The sequence below is a fragment of the Myodes glareolus genome, chromosome 9 (assembly GCF_982192425.1).
Source record: "Myodes glareolus chromosome 9, mMyoGla1.1, whole genome shotgun sequence".
Lineage (NCBI taxonomy): Eukaryota > Metazoa > Chordata > Mammalia > Rodentia > Cricetidae > Myodes > Myodes glareolus.
Window position 1 is genome coordinate 107,200,908 of NC_142034.1, and position 23,141 is coordinate 107,224,048.

General features: G+C 47.7%; 1 long non-coding RNA gene across 1 annotated transcript; it reads right to left on the reverse strand.

The window, feature by feature from the left end:
• Positions 1 to 3,174: 3,174 nt before the first annotated feature.
• LOC148121064 (uncharacterized) lies at positions 3,175 to 13,480 on the reverse strand. The gene is made up of 4 exons (XR_015738693.1): positions 13,445 to 13,480; positions 12,903 to 12,983; positions 5,387 to 5,500; positions 3,175 to 3,293 (listed from the first exon to the last, which is right to left on the reverse strand). It is a non-coding gene; the product is annotated as an uncharacterized LOC148121064 (long non-coding RNA).
• Positions 13,481 to 23,141: the final 9,661 nt, after the last annotated feature.

The following is a 23,141-nucleotide window of genomic DNA, read 5'->3' on the forward strand; positions in this document are numbered from 1 at the left end:
GTTTCAGCACCTACTGTCATTGATTGGGTTTTATGTGCGAAATCGGCTATATCCTCCAGTGTGCTGTATCTTCCTTTAAATAAATTACTAACAATCCTATACAATACAGGAACTTCTGGAGGCATTACCGTCCCTGACTTCAAACTCTATTACAGAGCTACAGTAATGAAAACAGCTTGGTATTGGCATAAAAACAGAGAAGTCGACCAATGGAATTGAATTGAAGACCCGGATATTAACCCACAAACCTATGAACACCTGATTTCCGACAAAGGAGCTAAAAGTATCCAATGGAAGAAAGAAAGCATCTTCGACAAATGGTGCTGGCATAACTGGATGTCAACCAGTAGAAGAATGAAAATAGATCCATATGTATCACCATGCATAAAACTCAAGTCCAAGTGGATTAAAGATCTCAATATAAATCCGACCACACTGAACCTGATAGAAGAGAAAGTGGGAAGTAGACTGCAACACATGGGCACAGGATACTACTTCCTACATATAACCCCAGTAGCACAGACAATAAGGACAACAGTGAATAAATGGGACCTCCTAAAACTGAGAAGCTTCTGTAAAGCAAAGGACACTGTCAATAAGACAAAAAGGCATACTACTGAATGGGAGAAGATCCTCACCAACCCCACATCAGACAAAGGGCTGATCTCCAAAATATATAAAGAACTCAAGAAACTAGACTTTAAAATTCTAATTAACCCAATTAAAAAATGGGGCCCTGAACTGAACAGAGAATTCTCAACAGAAGAAGTTCAAATGGCCAAAAGACACTTAAGGTCATGCTCAACCTCCTTAGCGATCAGGAAAATGCAAATCAAAACAACTTTGAGATACCATCTTAAACCTGTCAGAATAGCTAAAGTCAAAAACACCAATGATAGCCTTTGCTGGAGAGGATGTGGAGTAAGGGGAACACTCATCCATTGCTGGTGGGAATGCAAACTTGTGCAACCACTTTGGAAATCAGTGTGACACTTTCTCAGGAAATTCGGAATCAACCTACTTCAGGATCCAACAATACCACTCTTGGGAATATAGCCAAGAGATTCCCAATCATACTAAAAAAACATTTGTTCAACTATGTTCATAGCAGCATTATTTGTAATAGCCAGAACCTGGAAACAATCTAGACGCCCCTCAACTGAAGAATGGATAAAGAAAGTGTGGAATATATACACATTAGAGTACTACTCAGTGGTAAAAAACAATGACATCTTGAATTTTGCATGCAAATGGATGGAAATAGAAAACACTATCCTAAGTGAGATAACCCAGACCCAAAAAGATGAATATGGTATGTACTCACTCATTTGTGGACTCTAGCCATAAAACAAGCCCAGAGAAGCCAAATAACAAGGTGAACCCAAAGAAAACCGTATATAGATCCTCCTGGAAATTGGAAGCAAACAAAATTGCAGGGCAAAAGCTGTGGGCTTGGGGGCAGGGGCAGGGGTGGGGGTGAGTTTGGGGGATGGGGAGAGGGGGAGAGGGAAGGGAGAAGGGAAGGACTGGTAAGAGCTTGGGGGAGTGGGAGGGTGGAGATGGAGGAAAAGCGGATATATGAGCAGGGAAGAAGATACCTACAGTAAGGAATCCATTCTAGGGTTGGCAAGAGACTTGGCTCTAGAGGGAATCCCAGGTGTCCATGGGGATGTCCGCAGCTATGTTCTTGGACATCAGAGGAGAGGGTGCCTTAACTGTCCTTGCCCCACTATCATGTTCATGATTATCTCGAATATCACCATAGAATCTTCATCCAGCGATGGATGGAGATAGAGACAGAGACCCTCATCAGAGCAACAAACTGAGCTCCCAAGGTCTAGTTGAAAGGCAGAAAGAGGGAGAAGATGAGCAAGGAAGTCAGGACCGCGAGGGGTTGGTCCACCAACTGAGGCAGTGTGCCTGTTCTAATGGGAGCTCACCAAATCCAGTTGGACCGGGTCTGAATGAGCATATGATCAAACCAGACTCTCTGATTGTGACTGACAATGGGGGCTGACCGAGAAACCATTGATAAAGGCACTGGGACTTGTTTTTACATCATGTTCTGGCTTTTTGGGACCCTAGTCTATATGGATGCACAGCTCCCTAGGCCTGGATGTAGGGGGGAGGGCCTTGGACTTCCCACAGGGCAGGGTTCCCTGCCCTCTCTCAAGCAGGGTGGGAGAGGGAGGAGGGGGTGTGGGGGAGCGCAAGGGGATTGGGAGGAGGGAAGGAAGTGTAAATAATTGAATGGAAAAATAAAATTAAAAAATTACTATCAATTTGTACCATTTCTAAAAATACCTCAGTTGACTGAGTTTTATTAGTTAAATTGGTCTTATCCTTCTTCAGATTTCCAACCTCTTTTTTGAGAAGCCTGATTTCAGTCTGTAAAGATTGTACCATTTCTACAAGCATCTCTTAGCCCTATTGTCAAACCATATATTTAAGAAAAAAAATATTGAGAACAATACTAATCCCCAGAATCAAAAATAGTGACATAGGAGGGAAATCACATAGGTCTTGTATGTGACTACCTCAAACATGGTGTAAGTAAAGAGGCTATTGAAACCTTGGATGGTTAGGTTGTCTGGCATACCATAAGTCTTACCTATGGTTGAGTTTGCGCTGGAGTAGGTGCAATAACTGTTACCTGCCAGTAGGTATAATGGGCCACCTATATAAACAAACCCAGCTGGGCCTAGTGGCACACTTGAAGTCATATGGCTGGTCTGAATCTGATTTTAGAGTGAAATGCTGAAAGATAAATCACAGATTTGTGTGCTCTGTGGATGTCTCTAGAGCAATGGAATAAGCAAATGTAGACAAATTGTTAGAAAGCCGCAGAATAGGGCTCAGACCTGGGAAGCCTGCTTCTCACCTGAATTTTCGCAGTGTGTGCTGGTGGGAGGCAAACAGTGGGGTGCGTGGGGACTTGAAACCACTCTGAAGCGTCAAGCGTGTAAAGAGAAAATATAAAAAAACCACAACTGATTCGTAGAAAGAAAAGCTGCTGTGAGAGAATTCTACATGAACTGCTGGCTCCGCGCACAGGCTCACACCAAGTTGGGGGTGCACTCCAAGCCTGGCAGCGTACAGCAGAGCTGGAGGGTTCTAAAACCAAATGGTTGGGTGCCAGATGAAGATGGAAGTCACAGAATAATCCCACACCAGTTTAGAATTATGAGTTATAAAAGGGTTATTTATTTAAGGGAAAAAAACTTACAGATCACTGTCCTAGATAACAGTCCTCTGCACGAACAGGAACAGAGTCTAGCAGCTGGAGGCAGGAGCTGGAAGCAAAAGAGTGGGCACTCATTTATAGTTGCTTTTACAGTATAAGAGACCACACCCAAGAGGGCTGATAGCTTATAAAGGCTATTGGCTAAAGGAACAGAATGTGCTCCCACAGCATGCTCCCTCCCCAAAGACATACCCTTTTCACAAGAACATACCTTCTCTCCCAAGGACATGACTATTCACAAAAGAACAGGCCACAGCCCATAAGAACACACCCTTCCCACAAGGACATGCCTCCTCACAAGGACATGTCTCTTACCATATAGGCATACCCCTATACAAGAACATGCACCATCAATAAAAGACGTAGCCCATAAATGAAGGACATACTTCTTCTTACAGGGATATGCCCCTCCAAAAAGGTCACGCCCCTACCAGAAGGACATGTCCACTCCCAGAAGTACATGCCCCCTCCCGCAGGGATACACCCACTCCCACAAAGGCATACCCTTTTTCACAAGGACACAACTACTCTCAAATTACACACCTCCTCCCTCAAGACATGCCACACCCAAAATGATACACCTCCTCACAGAAGGAAACACCTCCTCCCACAAGGACACACCCCTCCCACAAGGACATGCTCAATCCCAGAGAGACACACCTACTCCTTCATCAAGTGCATACCCCTTGCCACAAGGATAAGCCTCCTCCCAGAATGACGTGCCACCTTGCAGAAGGTGATGCACCCTCCCACATGGACACACCCACTTCCACAAGGAAACTCCTACTATCATAAGACATGCCTCCTTCTACTAGGAAATGCCCCCCCACAATGCCATGCCACTTAAAACTGGATATGCCTCCTCACAAGCACACACCTTCTGCAATGACACACCCCCACCTAAAAGGACACGCCCCCTCCCACACAGACTTTACTTAAATATTTCTTGTCACAGTTCTAGAGGCCTTGGAACCTGGGAGAATGGAATTGATACACGAGACAGATTAAAATCTGATGCAATTGTCAATTTTATTCAGATCCTTAAACAATTTATTCTCTGAGGGTTAAGAAAGGTCACCTGAGTGAAGTTCTTATGAGTTCAAGCTATATACAACCATAGTGACAAGTCATATGTGTCAAAAACATTTTGCATAGCGGCATAGGAAGGATAATTTAAACATTTAATTGAATAACAGCAGCAAGCAATAATGAGTAATCTGAAGTAAACTCATTCCTATCAGATATACCTGGGAGGATCACAAAAATACTACTTTATGTTTTGAAGAAACTGAGATCACAAGAGTGTTTTGGAGTATTCTCACAGTCACTCAAATATTTTCTCCCTCCATCCTTGAACTGTATTCAAACAGTTTCCTTCCTGTTTTTTTAAATCTTTAGACAGGTAATTTCTAGGCCATCCTGAGCTACATAGTGAAGTTCTTAACCACAACCAAAATTGGACCATTTTTTGTGCTTTTTTTTTACAAGTTGTCTTAGTGAAATGACACTATAACCAAGGCAACTCATATGAAAAAGCATTTAACTAGGAACCTGCTTATGCTGTTAGAAGGTATGATCATCATACAGGGAATCAGATTGGCAAGATGCTGGAGCAGTAACTGAGAGTCTTATATACATAGATAGCAGGAAGAGAGGGAGGGAGAGTGTGGGCTTTTAAAACCTCAAAGCTGTTACCCCCAGTGACACACCTCCTCCAACAGACTCACACCTACAACAGCAGGGCCACATCTCCTAATTCTGCCCAAAAGGTTCACTAAGCAGGGATCAACAATCCAAACATATGAGCCTATGACAATCATTTTCAGTCAAATCACCCCACTGTACAAATTGATACTTAGTTGATGCTGGTCTTTAATCTCAGCTGTTTCTGAGGTTGAAGCAGGAATGCATTCAAGACCAGCTGGAATGAATTAGTGAGATCCTGTCTCAAAATAAGTTATAAGGGCTAATGGTTTATTTCAGTGGTAGAAAGATTTCTTACCATGTACAGGGCTCTGGGTTCTATCCTCAGTACCAAAGAAATAGGAAGAGGATGTGTTTTAGGGCTTCTATTATTGTGAAGAGACACATGTGACTATGACACCTTTTATAAAAGCAAAACTTTTAATTGGGGTGGCTTACGTTTTCAGAGGTTTAGTTCATTATCATCATGGCACAACATGGTGGCATGAAGGCAGATATGGTGTTGGAGATGTAGCTGAGAATCCTCCATATTGGTAGGCAACAGGAGGTGGTCTGAAAACACAACAGGGTATGCTTTGAGTATACATGAGACCTCAAATTCCACCCCCACAATGACACACTTCCTCCAAGAAGACCATACCCACTCAAATAAAACCACACCTCCTAATAGTGCCAGTCCCTATGAGGTTATGGGAGCCAGTTACATCAATCCACAGAAGTAATGTTCAATTCTCAATACCAAAGTGTAGCAAGGAGGGGCCAGCTTGTTGGGGTTTCTGTCCCACCTGGTACCCCACAACCAGCATATCCCAAAGAAAATCACACACAGGACTCCATAAGATTATAAACTGATTGACCCATTAGGTCAGGCTTCTTATTAGCCCTTGTAACCCATTATTAATTAACCCATTATTCTGATCTATGTTAGCCATGTGGCTTGGTACCTTTTCCAGCTGTCAGCTCACATGTTGTTTCTTCGGTGGTCTGGGCAGGAATGGCAGAGGAAGCTTCCTGCTTCCCAGAATTCTCCTGTTCTCATTGTATCACCTCTACTTCCTGTCTGGTTTTCCCGCCTATACTTCCTGCCTGGCCATTCAGCGTTTTATTAAAATACATGATTGACAGGATACAGATAATTCTCCCGCATCACCAAAGGACAAGAAAAAGAATGGTTAATGTCACCTTTAAGTATTACTATTGCTCTTTGCAGAAAAAAATTGTGCCTGGTAGAACAAGTAAAACAAAACAGGATGATGCAAGAAGAATGACAGTTAGAAATCATCTTGTTGCCATAAAAAATTCAGTGAAAGAGAGACTGAAGCAGGAAGCACATGCCCAAGTGGTCACTGTGGAAATACCAGAGGAGGTAGATGTAGGATTTTCAGAATTGAGAGTCTTGTTAAATCGTTTTCAGGTTTTTGCTTTTGCAGAGATGTAAAAGAAATATCTAAGCCAATGAGGGCTTGTATAAAAGGTGAGATGCCATCAGTGCTGACCATAATGTCTATGGATAGAGGTTGGTCAGGATAGTAACAACCCCATCATTGCTGACCATGGTATGTAATGGGAAGAGATGGGTCAGGACAGTGACAGCCCCCATCAATGCTGATCATATTATCTAGTGGGTAGTGATAGTCAGGATAGTGAAAGCCCCCATCAATTCTGACCATAATATCTATGGGTAAAGATGAGTCAGGATAATGACAGCCCCATCAGTGCTGACCTTAGAGTCTGTGGGCAGAGATGGGTCAGGACAGTGACAGCCCAACAGTGCTGACCATATAATCTATTGTGTAGAGATGGGTCAGGACAGTGACAGCTCCCTTTCCCATAGTGCTGACTATAAAGTATGTGGGTAGAGATGGGTCTGGACCATGACAGCCCATATTACTGCTGATCAAAGTTTCTGTGGGTAGAGATGGGCCAGGACCTTGACAGCCCCCATCAGTGCTAATCATAATATCTAGTAGGGAGAGATAGGGCAGGGCAGTAATAGCTCTTATCAGTGCTGTCATCATAGATGACAACCCTATATCTTGACAGAGGACAACCCTATACCCTGATATATTACAACCCTGTACCCTGAAAGATGACAACCCTATACTCTGACAAATGATAACTAACCCTAAACCCTGACAAATCACAACCCTCTATCCTGATAGATGACAACCGACCCCATACCCTGATAGGTGGAAATCCCTTTCTCTAACAGATGACAGTCAACCATATACACCGAGAGATGACAACCCTATTCCCCGAGAGATAAAAACCCTATGTCCTGAGAGATGAAAACCACCCCTATACACTGACAGATGACAACCAACCCTATATACTGACAGATGACAACATTATACTCTGAGATGACAACCAACCCTATACTTTGAGAATTGAAGCACTTATACCCTTACAGATAATAAATCTATACCCTGACTGATGGCAATCAACTCTATACTCCCTGACAGATGACAACCCTATTTGTGAGCATTGTGCTGCTTGCGCTTGCTTGAAGGCAACTTGGACCAGCTGTGTGCCTGTAAGTTGGTCAATGTTCGCAGGAGCTGCAAGCAGCTCCGCCATGCTGGAATATGCAGAGTGGGGGCAGGAACTGCCATATTTATCATAATAACAGCTCATCTTAAGTTTTAGACTGGGCAGGCAAACAGGTGTTACTGTGTTACCCTTAGCATTTTAAGAAGTGCTTCTGGACAGTAAACAATTACAGATTCACAATAGGACAGATTCAGACATAAAAGATCTTTAAATGGGTCACAGTGTTGGATAAATGTATGTAGGCTTGGGAAAACAAAAGATAAAGAGTATAGAGAGTCATAAAATAAAGTTAATACTTTAAAAAGGAATAAAGTCTTTAAGGAGATGGAGTACAGGTAGTAATAAATAAAAAGGAGTAAACAAAAATAAGCCACGTAAAAACGGAAAATTCACAGGGAGTCTGGATTCTGTATATTATTGTACTTTCTCTGAATTTTTTTTGACTGTGAAGGAGATAAGTGCAGAAAGATTTTATGGGCTGCCAAGATAAACCAGCATGTATATTATAAAGGTATTATGACTTTAAAATTTGGGTCTAAGGATATGTTGCTTGGGAAAAGAGGTTCTTTTGTTTACACAGAAGATGAGAACCTGTGGATTGCTTCTAGATCAATATGGTATGATAGACCCCACCCTCCTGAAGGGTTGCCGTGAATACCCTCGAAAAATTACTTTCCTCAACTGCTGACTGACATGAATCTAGCACACAGGATACACCATGAAAGACCTGATTAACAGTACCCTTGTATAGCAGGAAGCAGTTTGGAGAGAAAAAACTATGCCTTTACTCCCAAATATTGTTTATAAATGTTCTTTTATATTTAAAGGGGGATATGATATAGAGATGAATAATTTGCATTGGTATAATTCTTGATTTATTGATACAAATTTAAGGTCAATTTTGTTATATCTATTTTTATTTTTGATCTTGATTAAGGTATGGTGATTGTGTAGCTCATTTAAAAATGTAATGTATAATTAAGAAATATAGGTTAATAGATAATCATCTATAATAGTCAAGTTTGTGGTCATATTAGTTAGATTTTATAGATGTGCATAGATATATTTCAGATGGATATGCATTCTTCATATCTTTCAAAGGCTATCTTTTATGGCATTTAAAATGTTTTAATAACTTAGGGCTTTTCATGAAAATTAGACACGTCTGCTTCTGGCAGCACCAAGCTACTTCTTGAGGAATATGAACATTGAAGAGGCTCCTTATGAAGTTGGTTAGCCTTTTGGGCAAGAAACTGCTCTTGCCTAGGCTGCTTTGCTGAACATGCATTACCTGCAGAGAAATGACTGCTAAACTTGCCTAAAGTTCCATGGAAAAGTCTGCTGGATACTATGGGCCTGTAGGCTGAAGATGGATGCCCCAATGGTAGAGAAGAACTTTTGGTAAATGTCCAGGCAGCAAGATGTCTCTGTCAAATCTAGAGTTTTGAAAGTTGCTTACAATGCACTTCCTGTTTACTTAGGTAATATTATATCCTTCTGGAGTCTTTGATGGAGTTGAAGAATTTATAGTTATAGTTTTCTTTTGTTAGGATAAAAGACAAAATAGATGTAAATATTATATATATATATATATATATATATATATAGTTTTGCTTTATGCCTGTTTTGTTATATGTAATTTTACTATGTTAAAGTTAAAGCCTAAAAGGGGAAATGGTGTAGGAGTTCCTTCTGTTTATGTGTGGCTTTCATTGGCTAATGAATAAAGAAACTGCTTTGGGCCTGATAGGGCAGAACTTAGGTAGGCAGAGTAGACAGAACTGAATGCTGGGAAGAAGGGCAGAGTGGCAGATGCCATGGATCTCCTGTATGAGAAGGATGCTGGTTAGACTCTTGCCTGTAAGCCACAGTCACATGGCAATACACAGATTGATAGAAATGGGTTAAGCAGTAATTTAATGAATATAGTTTCTGTGTGGTTATTTCGGGTGTAAGCTAGCCAGGCGGCTGGGATGGAACAAACCACTACCTCCTCGTGCAACAGAACAGGTTGTGATAAAACTCTTCTCAAGCTCCCCATTCCCATCCACACCTGAAAAGTTCATCTGTAGAAGAGGGAAAAGAGCTTCCCTAGTAAGCCTTCCCAGCGACTGTCCAGACCTGAAGTGGCCATAAAATTGGGTCACAAAATCCCTGGCTTGGGTTCATAGGTTCTTTCCAGACCTTCAGAGGTCATTGAAGAAGGGTGGCACAGTCCCCCCAGCCTAGCTCACAAGGTCCTGACTCTCCCCGAGGAATTCAGCCATGTAAGAATAGTGCAGGGATTCACAGACTGGTTCCCCTGGGCCTATTGGGCCATGTGAAGGCCAGCCATGGAAGAGGATTGTCCAATCTTCTGCCCTGGATCTGCAGTGCCTGTCCTGTCTTGGGGAGGCCAGCTATGGTAGAGGGGGGGGGGCTCAGATTCCCTCGCCTGGATCCCCAGGACCTGTCCTGTCGTGGGAGTTTGGTCGTTGAAGTGAGAACACAGATTACTTTGCCTGGTAATCCTTGGGAATATTAGGCAGAGGCAGAGGCAGAGGCAGAGGCAGAGGAAAAGGAAGAGGAAGAGGAAGAGGCTCACAGTTTACCCAGTCTTGCAGGTCTTGGGGATGCCAGCACTGGAAGAGGGAGGACAGGCCATCCATGGAAGAGGGAGTGATATTTCCATGTTCTGGCTCCCCAGGGATTGTCTGACCTATGGAAGCCGGAAGCGGAAGCGGAAGAAGGGATGCAGCTTTTTCCAACTGTCTATCCATGGTCTGTCTGGACCTGCAGAGGCCAACCTTAGAAGAGTGGATACAGTGTTCCCAGTCTGGTTCCCCCAGGTTTGTATGGCAGTGCGGAGATCAGTCACAGAAAAGGGGTTTGCAGCTCCCCCTGCCTGTTTCCCCAATGCATGTTTGAATCTGTAGAGGCCAGTCTTGGCATAGGTCAATGCAACTTTCACGCCTGGTTCTGCAGAACCCTCCAGCCAGAGAAGAGGGGAGTGTTCCTGCCCCTGCATGTGAGTTCTTGGTGTAAAACATTATTTTTTCTCTTTTGTGACAAGGTCTCTTTGTGTAGCCCTGGCTGTCTTGGAATTCGCTGTGTAGACCAGGCTAGCTTTGAACTCACAGAGATCCATCTCCTAAGTGCTCGGATTAATTCATGTGTACTATGCCAGGTTTCATTTTTTTTTGTCTTTTGAAATAGTAGCTCACACTGACACGGAACTTCCTGTGTGATGGGGAATGGCCTATGAACTTTTCATCCTCTTGTCCCTACCTCCTGAAGGTTGAGATTGCAGGCCTGCACCACTGCACCTGCCAGGGTGATGGGGATTGAACTAAAGGCTTCAAGAGCCTCATGCTAGGCTCTTGATGCTAGGCCTCATGCTGTCAACTAAGCTACATTCTCAGCCCTTTGTTTTAAAATTCTGTAAGTTGGTATATGAAAAGAAAATCAGTTGCTTTATTTTCATGGTATCTAGGATAGAGTTTAGGTATCTTTTTTGTTTTGTTTTGTTTTTTTAACAATGTCTTGCCATATAGTCTGTCCTTGAACTAACCATTTTTTGTAAGACCCCGCACTTTTCAGTGGATAGCCACACCTGACCCAGGCGCGCGCCTTTCCGAACTCCGGCCCACGAGAATGGACGATTGTCCTGAGGGTTAAAAGAGACACACACACAAAAAGAGACCTTTGCTCATTTACCAGAGTAAATGGCCCCTTTATTAAACTCAAGTCGGGTATTTATACCAGTGGGCAACCAGGATCAAAAGGGCAAAGCCTCCTCCCATCCAGGAGCAGGAAGGAGAATAAAGGCCCCAGTAAAGGAAAACTCCTCCCACCCAGAGGGGGCTGGGGAAACTGGCCTCTGTGGGAGTTTTACCCCAGGCAGGTGGTCGAGGGTACAAGGCAATGTCAGACAGGTTAGATGGGCCTTGGTGCCTGAGCTTCTTTGAGGCAGGTTGAGAAATTATCATTTTAAAGTAAAATAGATCCCTCAGGCTAATGTACCAGGCTGTAGCAGAACCAAGGACGGAACTAGCAGGAAGCTTAGCTGGTTAGCGTAAACATTATTTGCATCCAGTATTTTGGTCTCAAGGATCAGGGAGGACAGGGTCCCACAATTTTTCTTCTTCCATTTTCTGAATGCTAGGACTACATTTGCTACTATATCCAGGTTTGCTTGTCTGAACCTGGGACCTCTGAGGGAATAGGCAGGAACTAGAGATCTTGGTGGGACCAGGCATGATTCTGGGACCTCAGAGAGAGTAGGGCTGATTCAGGACCTCTGTGGGTTCGGGAATTGGCCTGGGTCATCAAAGGGAATAGGAAGGAACCTGTAACCTCTGCGGGTCTGAGCTTGAGTCTAGGACTTCTGAGGGAGTAAGCCTGAGCCAGGTCCTTTGCAGTTCTGGGCACACCTGAGCCTGGGAAATTAGAGGCAGTAGACCGGAGCCAAAAACCTTTGCAGGACCAACTCCAAGCCAGGGACTTCTACAGGAGGGAATGCAGACCAGGATTTACAGAAACAGACCAAGACTGGTAACCTAGTCCAAAGTTGGCCTGAGGCAAGGAACTCCACCTTAAGTAACAAATTCCACAGGAGGGGGACTAAACCAGCTACCTAGGACAGAGTGGGCCTGAGGAAAAAAGCTCCATGGAAGCAGAAGCCCTGCGGAGCCAGGCTTGGGAAGATGTGACCCCTCTTCCATAGTTGGCCAGCACATGGCCGGAGAGTGCCTGGGGATCTGTGTCAGGTAACTGCACACCTCTATTCCACATATTTCCTCACAAGAGGTGTCCATGACCTGAGGAACCAGGTCATATAAGCTGCAAAACCTCTTTCACATCTGACCTTTCCAGGGCCGGCCATACCCTGGTGTCCAGGTTGTGGAAATTTTGCCACCTCTTCCGTGGCTCTCCTGAACACCCTCTTCCATAGCTGGCCTCTCAGGGCCTGCAAACCTGTGGAATCTACATCCCCTCTTCCACCTCTAGCCTCTCCTTGACCTGACAGGCCAGGGACACTGTGCCCTTTCTTCCACAGATAGTGCCAACAGTGCCTTCCAGACCAGGAAATCTGTGCCCTGTCTTCAATGACTGGACTCCCCTGGACAGAACAGTCCTTTGCAAGCCAGGCCAGGGAAGTTGCACCCCCTTCCATGCCTGGCTTCCATTTGGCAGGCTATTCCTTTGGGAGCTAGATCAGGGAGTTGGGACATACTCTTCCACAACTGACCTTTGCTGGGCTATACATGCCTTGGCATTTCAGGCCTTTGAAGCTGTGCCCCCTCTTCCATGACTGGCCTACACCCCTCTTCTGAGACTGTCCTCTGTAGTGGGCTTATTTATTTATTTATTTATTTATAACGGGGGGGGGGGGGGGGGGGGGGGGGGGGGGGGGGGATCTTACCTGTAATGACCGTTGCCTGCCAGCAGGTGGCGGGGTGCATCTGAATCCATGTGGCAGGGGAGTCAGACCCGGAAGAAAATTCTGAAATATATATATATATATATATATATATTCAAATCCAGAGGTTAAATTTATAGATTGTATGCTGTGTGGGTTACAGCCGAGCAGCGGCCTTGATCGGCCGATTCAGCCGGGCCGATTAGCCGTGGCCTTGATAGCGGTAGCACGAAAGAAAGAAGTTCCCCGCCCCAAAGAACCAACAAAGAACCGAGGTGGGAGCTGGGGCGCGCGGGGAACGCTGTGGAGCTGGCGCACTCGGGGACTGGGCTCTGTTGGTTCCACGGCGGTAGCACGAGCCAGGAAGTTTAAGCAGGCTGGGGCAGGCTAGTCAGGGTGCAGCCGACACTGTTGCTTCTACTGCGGGGCCGGGGGCGGGGGGGGGGGGCGGCACGTTGGGCGCCACAATGTAGTGGTCGATCGATAAATAACCAGACCAATTCTATACAAAAGATTTAGCTTTTAATCAAAGGGGAAAAACTTACAAGACCTGAGAACCCACGACTACCCGGGAACTGAAGAGAGGGAGTGGCAAGGCACTTTGATCTTTTATTTGTTTTGTGTAGCCTGAAGGGGCCACACCTTAAGCAGAATGTGATTGGCTGAGATTCCCCATCAGTCCTCCCAAAGTTCAGTAAGCTCAGGGAATCTGCAATGCCTCTTTGATGACTGGCGATACCAAGCATGGGACCAAGCCCTTGGAAGTCAGTCCTGGGAAGCTGCACCCCCCCTTTCCTTTGCTGGCTTCCACATGTGTTAATAGGTCTCCTGTGGAGTCGGGTCAGTGAAGCTTTGCCCCTTCTTCTACAGTTGGCCTCCACAGGACAGGACAGGCCCGATGGAGCCAGGCCTGAGATGCTGTGCCCCCTCTTCAATTGTTGACATTAGCAGGCCTAGACAGTCCCTGGGGTGACTGCTGGGGAAGCTGTGCCCACTCTTCCATGGCTATCTTCCTGAGGGCCTGTCAGGATGGTGGAAAGGCATCCCGCTTCCAAGGTCTGCAACCCCAGGGAGGGACAGTTTCTGGAGCACCATGCAGGGGGAAGATGTACACTCCTCTGTGGCTGGCCTCTATCGGTCCAGACAGGAACTAAGGAGGCTAGCTGTGGAAGTTTCTCCCCCATACTCTCTGATTGACCTTCCTATGAATGATCTCCCAAGGGCCAGCAATGCCCTTGGGAGCCAGGTGGAGGAACCTGTAGTCTACTTTTCCCTGGCTGGCTTCCCCAAGGCTTGTCATGTGCTGAGTAGTCAGCCTGGGGATCCTGCACCCCCTCATGACTTCACTACGCTTGTCCTGTTAGGCCCTGGGGTGCCAGGCTGGCTGCAGATGCTATGTACTCCCCCTTGTATGATTGGCCACTTCAGACCCAGATAGGACCTGGGAGCCATGCTGGGATGCTGCCCTCCTCTCTTCCCTGACTGGAATCCCCAGGGCTGGACATGTACTGAGTAGTAGGCTGGGGAAGATGCAATCCCTCTTCCATGGCTGCCCTATGCAGGGCTGGATAGGCTCTGAGGAGCCAGACTAAGGACACTGCACTCCCTCTATCACACCTGGCCTCTGCTGAGTCAGGCAGGTCCTGGGGAGCCATGCAGGGGATGCTGTGCTCCCCTGTTCCATTGCTGGTTTCAGCAGTCCTTGGGTTGCCAGGTCGGGGAAGATGGACACCCTCATCCATGGCTGGCATGTGCCCCCTTTCCATGACTGACCTCCACAGAGTCCACCAGCTCAGGTAAGCTGCACCCACCTCGTCCATATTTAAATTCCCCAGGACAGTACAGGCCCTATGGAACCTGGCAGGAGATGCTGTGCCTGCCTCTTCCATGGTTGGCCTCACCAAAACTGGCCATGCTCTGGGGTGCCAGGACAAGTAAGCTGCAACACCGTCTTCCAAGGTTGACTTCCCCAGGCCCAGCCAGGCCACGGGGAGACAGTCTGCGGAAGATGTACCAAACTATCCTCTTACCGGCCACGTCATGGTCATCCATGCACTAGGGAGCTATGCTAGGAAAGCTGCACCCCTCATTCATTGACTAACCCATCCAGGGCCGGATAGGCCCTGGGGAGCCAGGCTTGGGATTCCTTGCTCCTCTGTTCCATAGTTGGCCCTATGACCCGGGGAGCCAAGTAAGTGAAGGTGCAGCCCCCTATTCCTCAGCTGGTCTCGGCAGTGCCAGTTAGACCCCGGGGAGCCAGGCAACAAAGTTGCAATCCCCTCTTCCACAGCTGCCCTAAGTAGGGCCAAACATACCTTGGGGTAAAGCTGGGTATGCTGTGGCTTGCTCAAACATGACTAGCTTCTGCAGGGACAGACAGGCACTGAGAAGTAAGGTTGGAGAAACTGCACCCCCTTTCTTTCACAACTGGCCTCTATAGGACCCAACAGGCCGGTAAAGCCATACCTGGAATACTGTCTGCCCCTCCTCCATAGTTGGCCACAGCAGGCTCACAAAGCAAAGCAGGGGAAGCTGTGCCCCTCTCTTCCTTGACTGACCTCTGCAGGGGAGGGCAGACCTTGAGGAGTCAATCCAGGAATTTTCCACTCCCCCTTTTTCACAGATGGCTTCTGCTGGGAAGGAAATGCCCTAGGGAGCCAGGCCAGGAAGCTGTACCTCACTCTTCCAAGACTGAGCTTTGCATGGCCATATAGGTCCTGGGGAGCAAGGCTGGGGAAGCTAGGCCCCATATTCCATGGCTTGCCTGAGAACCCTCTTCCTCAGTTGACCTCAACAGGGCCATACAAGCTTTGGGGTGCCAGACCATGCAAACTGTGACCCCTTCTTCCATGGCCAGCATATACCCCTCCTTTATGACTTGCATTACCAGGACCTGTAAGATCAGGAAGCTGGGCCCCCTCTTCCATGGCTAGTTACCCCTAGGTGTGCCAGACTAGTGAAGCTGTGCTCCCTCTTCAAAGACTTGCCTCCCAGGACAGAACAGTTCCTGGGGAGACATCCCTGGAAACCTGTGCCAACTTCTTCCATATCTGACTTCTCCAGGAAAGTGCAGGCCCTGGGGATCCAGGCCAGGGAAGTTGTGTCCCACTCTTACTTGATTGTCCTCATTAGGGCCGGCCATTGCCTGGGGCCAGGCCCTGTAAGTAGCAACCCTTCTTACCAGCTGGCTTCCCCAGGTCCAGCCATGCCCCGGGGAGCCAGGCCAGGGACACTGTACTCTCCTCTTCATCAGTTGGCCCTCTCAAGGCAGGATTGGTCCTAGGGATCCAGATGCTGTGCGACTGTCTTCCACAGCTGGCTTCTGCAGTGGCAGACAGCCTGGTGGGGAAATCTGTGCGACTGTCTTCCACAGCTGGCACCTAAAAGACTGTAGAGGCCCTGGGGATCTAGGCCAGGGAAGCTGTGTCCTGGCCTCCCCAGGACAGGCTAGGCCCTGGGCTGCCAGGCTGTATAAGCTGTACTTCCTTTTCCTTGGCTGACCTGTGCCCCCTCTTCTACAACTGGCCATGACAGCATCTGCAAGCTTGGTAAATCTGCATCCACCTATCCATGTCTATCCTCCATAGTGCCTTGATAGGGGAGTTCAGCCAATCACATTCTGTTTGTGGCGCGTGTCGCCCTTAGGCAAAAGTTTACCTATAAACCTGGCAAGTATGCTTCCTCTATCCCTCTCTCTCGCCTGGCTCCTATCCCTCTCTCTCGCCTGCTCCTGCATCCGGACGGATCGTTGGGATTCTGGTGTAAGTCTTCCTTCTGTTTATTAAAGTTGTATATTTTGTATTAAGCTAGTCTGGCGGATCTTTTATTATCGATCGCGCCGCGCCTCATCAGTGCCTGCCAGGCTGGGGATTTGTACCCCCTCTTCCATGGCTGTTCTCTCCAGAACAGCAGGCCCTGGGGTTCTAGGCCTGGGAAGCTGAGCCCACTCTCCCATGGATTGCCTCCCAGGGGTCAGCCACTGCCTGTGGTGCCAGGCTGCAAAAGCTGCCTGCCCCTCTTTCATGGCTGGCCTCAGCAGGCCTGGACAAGCTCTGGGGAGGCAAGCAGGGAAAGCTCTACCCTGCTTTTCCTTGACTGGCCTCCTCAGGATTAGTTAGGCTCTGGGTAACCAGGCTGGGGATGTTGGGCTCACCTCTTCTACAGATGTCCTCCATAGGAAAGGACAGGTCCTGGGATGCCAGGACAGGGATGCTGTGCTCTCCTCTTCCCTTCCACAATGGGTCCCCTCAGGGTCTTACAGGGTCTGGTGAGCAACAGCAGGGTAACTTAACTGCCGTCTTCCATGGCTGGCATCTCTAAGTCCAGACAGGCCTTGGGGAGCCAGTCAGGGGAAGCTGCAATACCTCACCCTTGGATCACCTCTGAAAGGCTGGACAGGCACTGGGCAGCCAAGCTGAGGTGGCGGTGCCCCCCACTATTATGCCTGGCATAAACAGGTCCAGACAGGCCCCAGGGCTTGTCCAGGGAGGATGCAATTGGCACTACTATGAATGGCCTCCACAGGGCAGGACAGACCCTAGAGAGCAAGGCCAGGGAGGCTGCAGCCCAATCTACCATGGATAGCCTCTGTGGCACTAAGCAGACTGTAGGGTTTCAGGCCAGGAAAGCAGTGCCACCCTTTTCCACAGCTGCACTCCTCAAAAGCAGACAGTAATGGGGAACCTGGCTGGGGAAACTGCACCCCCCTTTTTCACAGGTCACCTCTGCAGTGCCTAACAGGCCCTGAGGAGCCTGCACACCCTCTACTATATCTGGGGTCAGCAGGGCCAGACAGGTCTTGGGGAGCCAGACCAGGGATGCTGCACCCTGCTCTTCCATGGCTAGTTTCTATAGGGCATCTGGCCTCGGACTCTTCCAAGGATAGCCTCTGCCTGTCCAGAGAGGCCCTGAGGGGGAAGCTTCACTTCACTTTCCATGACGGGTCTTCACAAGGTCAGACAAATTTTGAGGATCAGGTCAGGGATACTATACCCCTTCTTCCAATGCTTGCTTCCACAGGACCTGCCAACCTGGGGAAGGTGCATGCCCTCTTCCATGGTGTCCTCCCCAAGACAGGACATGCTCTGAAGAGTGAGACAGGGGAAACTGTCACCTTTTTCACAGCTGGCCTTACCCGGCTTGAGGAAACCCTGGGATACCATGCCATATAAGCTGAACCACACCTTATGGCTTCCCCGGGACCAGACAGTCCTTAGTGAGTCAGGCTGGAAAATCTATGACCTGTCTTCCATAGCTGGCCTCCACAGGGCCGCACAGACTCTGGGGATTTAGGCCAGTGCTCAGCTCACCTCCGCAGGGCTGGACAAGCCCTGGGGAGCTAGGCCATGGCAACTGTGCCCCTCTTCCATGGCAGGCCTGTACCCCTTCTTCCGTTACTGGCATCACCAAGAACTTTGAAATTGGGAAAGCTGTGCCTCTTCATCCACAGCTAGCCTCTTGGCAAGCCCGAGAAGCTGTGCCCCCTCTTTGGTGGCTGACCTCCTGGGACAAGCCACTGACTGGGGAACCGGGCACATTCGGAAGCTGCATCCCACTCTTCCATGGCTGTCCTCTGTGGGACAAGACAGGCCCTGGAGAAACAGGTCTGGGAAGTTGTGGACTCCTCTTTCACGGCTGGACTCACCAGAGCCAGCTGTGCCCTGGGATTCCAGGCCAGTTAAGCTGTGACCCCCTCTTCCACTGCTGTCTTCCCAGGGCCAGCCATGTACTAGGGGACCAGGTTGGGGAAGCTGTGTCTCCCACTTCCACAACTGTCCTTATCAGGGTCTGCAGGTCTGTGGAAGCTGTGCCTCCTCTTCCACATCCAGCGTCCTCAGCGTCTTGCAGACTGGGGAAGCTGAGCCTGCTCTTCTCCAACTGGAGTCATCAGGGTCAACCACAACCTGGGGTGACAACCCATGTAATATGCACCCGACTCTCCCATGTCTTGCCTCCCCAGAGGAGTGAGGCCAGAGCAGCTGTACCCACTCTTCCACAGCTGGCCAATGCTGGGCCAGCCATTCCCTGGAGAACCTGAATGTGGATGCTGCACCCCCGTCTTCCATGAGTGGCCTCTGCAGGGCCAAACAGGCTCTGGGGAGCCAAGTGGGGAAAGGCCCACCCAGTTCTTTCACAGATAGCCACTGCAGGGCTGGAAAGACCCTTTGGAACCAAGTGGGGGAAACTGTGCTCCCCTCTTTCAGGGTTGACCTTCACAGGGTCATACAAACCTTGGGAACCAAGCTTGGTCAGCAGTTCCCACCATTTCCATAGCTGGCATCACCTATGCTGACAATGCCCTGGGCTGCAATGCCATGGAATCTGCATCCCCTCTTCCATGAATGGCCTGAGCCCCCTCTTCCACTACTAACCTCCCCAAAGCCTGCAGGCTCATGGAAGCTGCAACCTCTCTTCCATAGCTAGCTTCCTCAGGGCCTGCCAAGCCAGAAACGGTGTGCTCCATCTTCTGCAGCTTGCCTCCCCAAGACAGAACAGGCCCTGGGGAGCCAGGAAAGGGAAACTGCAGCCCCTTCCAAGACTGGCCTCATAAGAGCTGTCCAAGACCTCGGGTTCCAGGCAATGTAAGATGTAGCCTCCTTTTCCGCAGCTGTCCTACCCAGGGCTGTGTAAATAAATTCTCCTGAGCTTGGCTGGGGCAACTTGAGCCCTGTCTTCCATATCTGGCTTCTGACATGCTGCACAAGTCCTGTGGAGCCAGGCCTACAATGTTGGGACCTTCTTCCATGGTTGACCTGTACCACATCTTCCATGGCTAGCCTCCCCAGGGCCTGCTAGGAGAAGGAAGCTGTGATACCTCTTCTATGGATTTTCTCCTGGGACAGGACAGACCCTGAGGAGACAGTCTTCAGAATCTGTGCCCCCCTCTTCTATGGCCAAATTCCCTAGTACAGGATAGGCCCTGGTGAACCAAGATGTGGCTGCTGTGTTACCCCTTCCACATCTGTCCTCATGAGGCCTGGCAATGCTGTGGGGGGCTTCCTGGCCATTTAAGCCACAACCATACTACCATGGCTGGCATCCCAAGTACCAGCCTAAACAAAGGAGCCAGACCATGTGAGCTGTGCCCCATCTTCCATGGTTAGCATCCACTGGGCCAGCCATGTCCTGGGATGAAAGGCCATGTAAGTTGTTCTCCTTCTCCCATGATTTCCTTGAAACCCATTTTCCATTACTGCACCCCTGGTGCCTGCAAGGCAGTTGAAGCTGCCCTCTCTTCCACAGCAAGCCTCCACATGGCCGAAAAAACTGGGGAAGGGGTGCTTTCTCTTCTAAAGCTGACATCCCCAAGACAGGACCGGCCCTGGGAATCCAGTTGCGGTAAGCTGCACACCTCTTCCATGGCTGGCACTCCCTGGACCAGCCAGGCCCTTGGGTGCAAGGTTGTAAATGCTACATCCCCTCTTCCACTACTGGTCTCTGTAGGGCATGAAAGCCCCTGGAAGCTGTGCCCTCTGCTATACAGCTGGCCTCACCAGGACAGGACAGGACAGGTAAAATATACCCCCTTTCCACGATAGGCCTCACCAGGACTGGACAATTCCTGGGGAGTCATGACAGGGCAGTCAACTCCCTCTTCCATAGCTGGCCTCAACACAACTGCAGAGGTCCCGAGGACCCAGGCTATTGAAGATGCAGGCCCTCTTCCATGACTGACATCCCAAAAGCCCTTTAAAACCAAGGAAGCTGCAACAATGAATAAATGGGACCTCCTAAAACTGAGAAACTTCTGTAAAGCAAAGGACACAATCAATAAGACAAAAAGGCAACCTACTGAAAGGGAGAAGATCTTCACAAACGCCACATCAGACAAAGGACTGATCTCCAAAATATATAAAGAACTCAAGAAACTAGACATTAAAATTCTAAATAACCCAGTTTAAAAAATGGGGCCCTGAACTGAACAGAGAATTCAAATAGCCAAAAGATACTTAAGGACATGTTCATCTTCCTTAACTATCAGGGGAATGCAAATCAAGAAAACTCTGAGATACCATCTCACAGAATGTCTAAAATCAAAAACATTAATGATAGCTTGTGCTGGAGAGGATGGGGAGTAAGGGGAACTCTCATCCATTGCTGGTGGGAATGCAAATTCGTGTAACCAGTTTGGAAATCAGTGTGGTGGTTTCTCAGAAAATTGGAAGTCAACCTACCTCAGGATCCAGTAATATCACTCTTGGGAATATACCCAAGAGATTCCCAATCATACTACAAAAGCATTTGTTCAACTATGTTCATAGCAACATTATTTGTAATAGCCAGAACCTGGAAACAACCTAGATGTCCCTCAATGGAAGAATGGATAATTCTTTCTACTGTGGCACATCTTCACATTAGAGTACTACTTAGCAGTAAAAAAACAATGGCATCTTAAATTTTGCATGGAAATGGATGGAAGTAGAAACCACTATCCTGAGTGAGATAGCCCAGACCCAAAAATATTAATATGGCATGTACTCACTCAGAAGTAAATACTAGTCATAAACAAAGGACATTGATCCTATAGTTCATGATCCTAGATGTAGGGCCCAGGTCTGCCTTTGCTCCTGGGGTTCATCTTGAGGACAGTTTCTGGTCAGCTAACTAAAACATTCTGTTTGTTCCTGTGCTCCCTCTGCCCTACCTGGTGATTAGCTGTAGGACATTGTTTGCTCCATCTTTGGTGTGGTAATTTCCTACCTGCCTGGGGGGGGGATCCTTGTGCAGCAGCAGTGGGGTGTACAAGGATTTCCCCAAGGTTAAATAAGAGGCATTCGGCTGATCTCCTTTTGAATGACCCGGGTCTCTTGTGTGCTTTTTCAATCTCCAGGCCCTTGCCCTGCTTGTGTAAGGTACAGTGGCGTGCGAACTGTACCAAGAGGGTAACACAGAATCAGGTGTTACACCTAGAGGAGCTAAGGTGAACCCAAAGAAACATGAAGAGTACAGGAATAAGAAAATAAAAATGTAGATTCCAAAAATAAGAATGTAGAAATAAAAAATATAAAGAAATAGAAAAATGAGAACAGACTATCAGCAGCTTTCTCGGCAGATCAAGGATCAGTCATTCACAGTGAGATATTTTCTCAGATGCTTGGGAAGTGTAGTTCATTTTACAACTGGCTGTTCTATTTACAAGGCCAGAGCTTCTCCCTGCAAATTGAGAGTAGTGTCCTGGCCATCCTTGATAAACGACAGATATGAACTGAGTTAACCTTTAGGAAACACAGATATGTGACCTCTGGGTTAGATACTGTCTCTGTTATGGACAACTGGTGCCACCAGAGGAGAGGCATAAGACTCCAGTTTATTCCTGGAGGTACCAGGAGACAGTGGACAAATACAAAGATTTAAATAATGAGTTCTGATAATGGAGGTTGTAAAGTATGGCAGTCAGTACCTGAGTTTTACCTTGAGATAGTGTGAAAAGCTTTCTACTATCTCCTAAGTTCTCAGCCTAAGAACCAGTTAATCCTAATTTATTTACCTTCTAGTATTACTAGCAGTTCCTTTCTGACTAATTATTAAAGACATCTGTTTTTCCGCAATTAGTGACCTTTGTTGTAATCTCCTCTGAAATATATTTCATGACGCATGCCTAGTTACCCATTGACATTAACACTCACTCCCCTGTTTACTGTCTCTGCTGACCAACCCAAGAGTCAGGGCAAGGTTGTAAAAATTCTTTTGTTCAGAGCTAATGCTTGGTGTCCCGACTATAAAAAGTGGGTTCAGAAACCTGTCTTTTGCCACAGCCTAACAAACACCATCTCTGGCTGTGGTCTCAGCTAGCTGATAAGCTTCTGTGCCCTGCTGTGTTTTATTTTTATTTTTTTTTTATTTTTAAGTTTGCTTCTGGTTTTCCTAGGATCTGGTTTCTGGAATAAAGTTTGCTTCTGGTTTATTAGACTTGGTGGTGTTCTCATTTTTGCGTGAACCCCCTGTATCCAACAAAACACACATATAGGTCCTCCTGGAAATCAGAAGCAGACAAGATCACCTGACAAAAGTTGGGAGCATGGGGGAAGGGGTTGAGGGAAGGAGGGGGGGAGGGGGAGGGGAGAAGAGGAGGGTTGGGGGCATGGGATGGTTGAAATGGAGGAAGGACAGATATGGAAACAGGGAAGGAGATACCTTAATTGAGGGAGCCATTTTGGGGTTGGCAAGAGGCTTGGCTCTGGCTCTGGAGGGGTTCCCAGGAGTCCATGGGGGATGACCTCAGCTAGGATCCTGGGCAGTGGA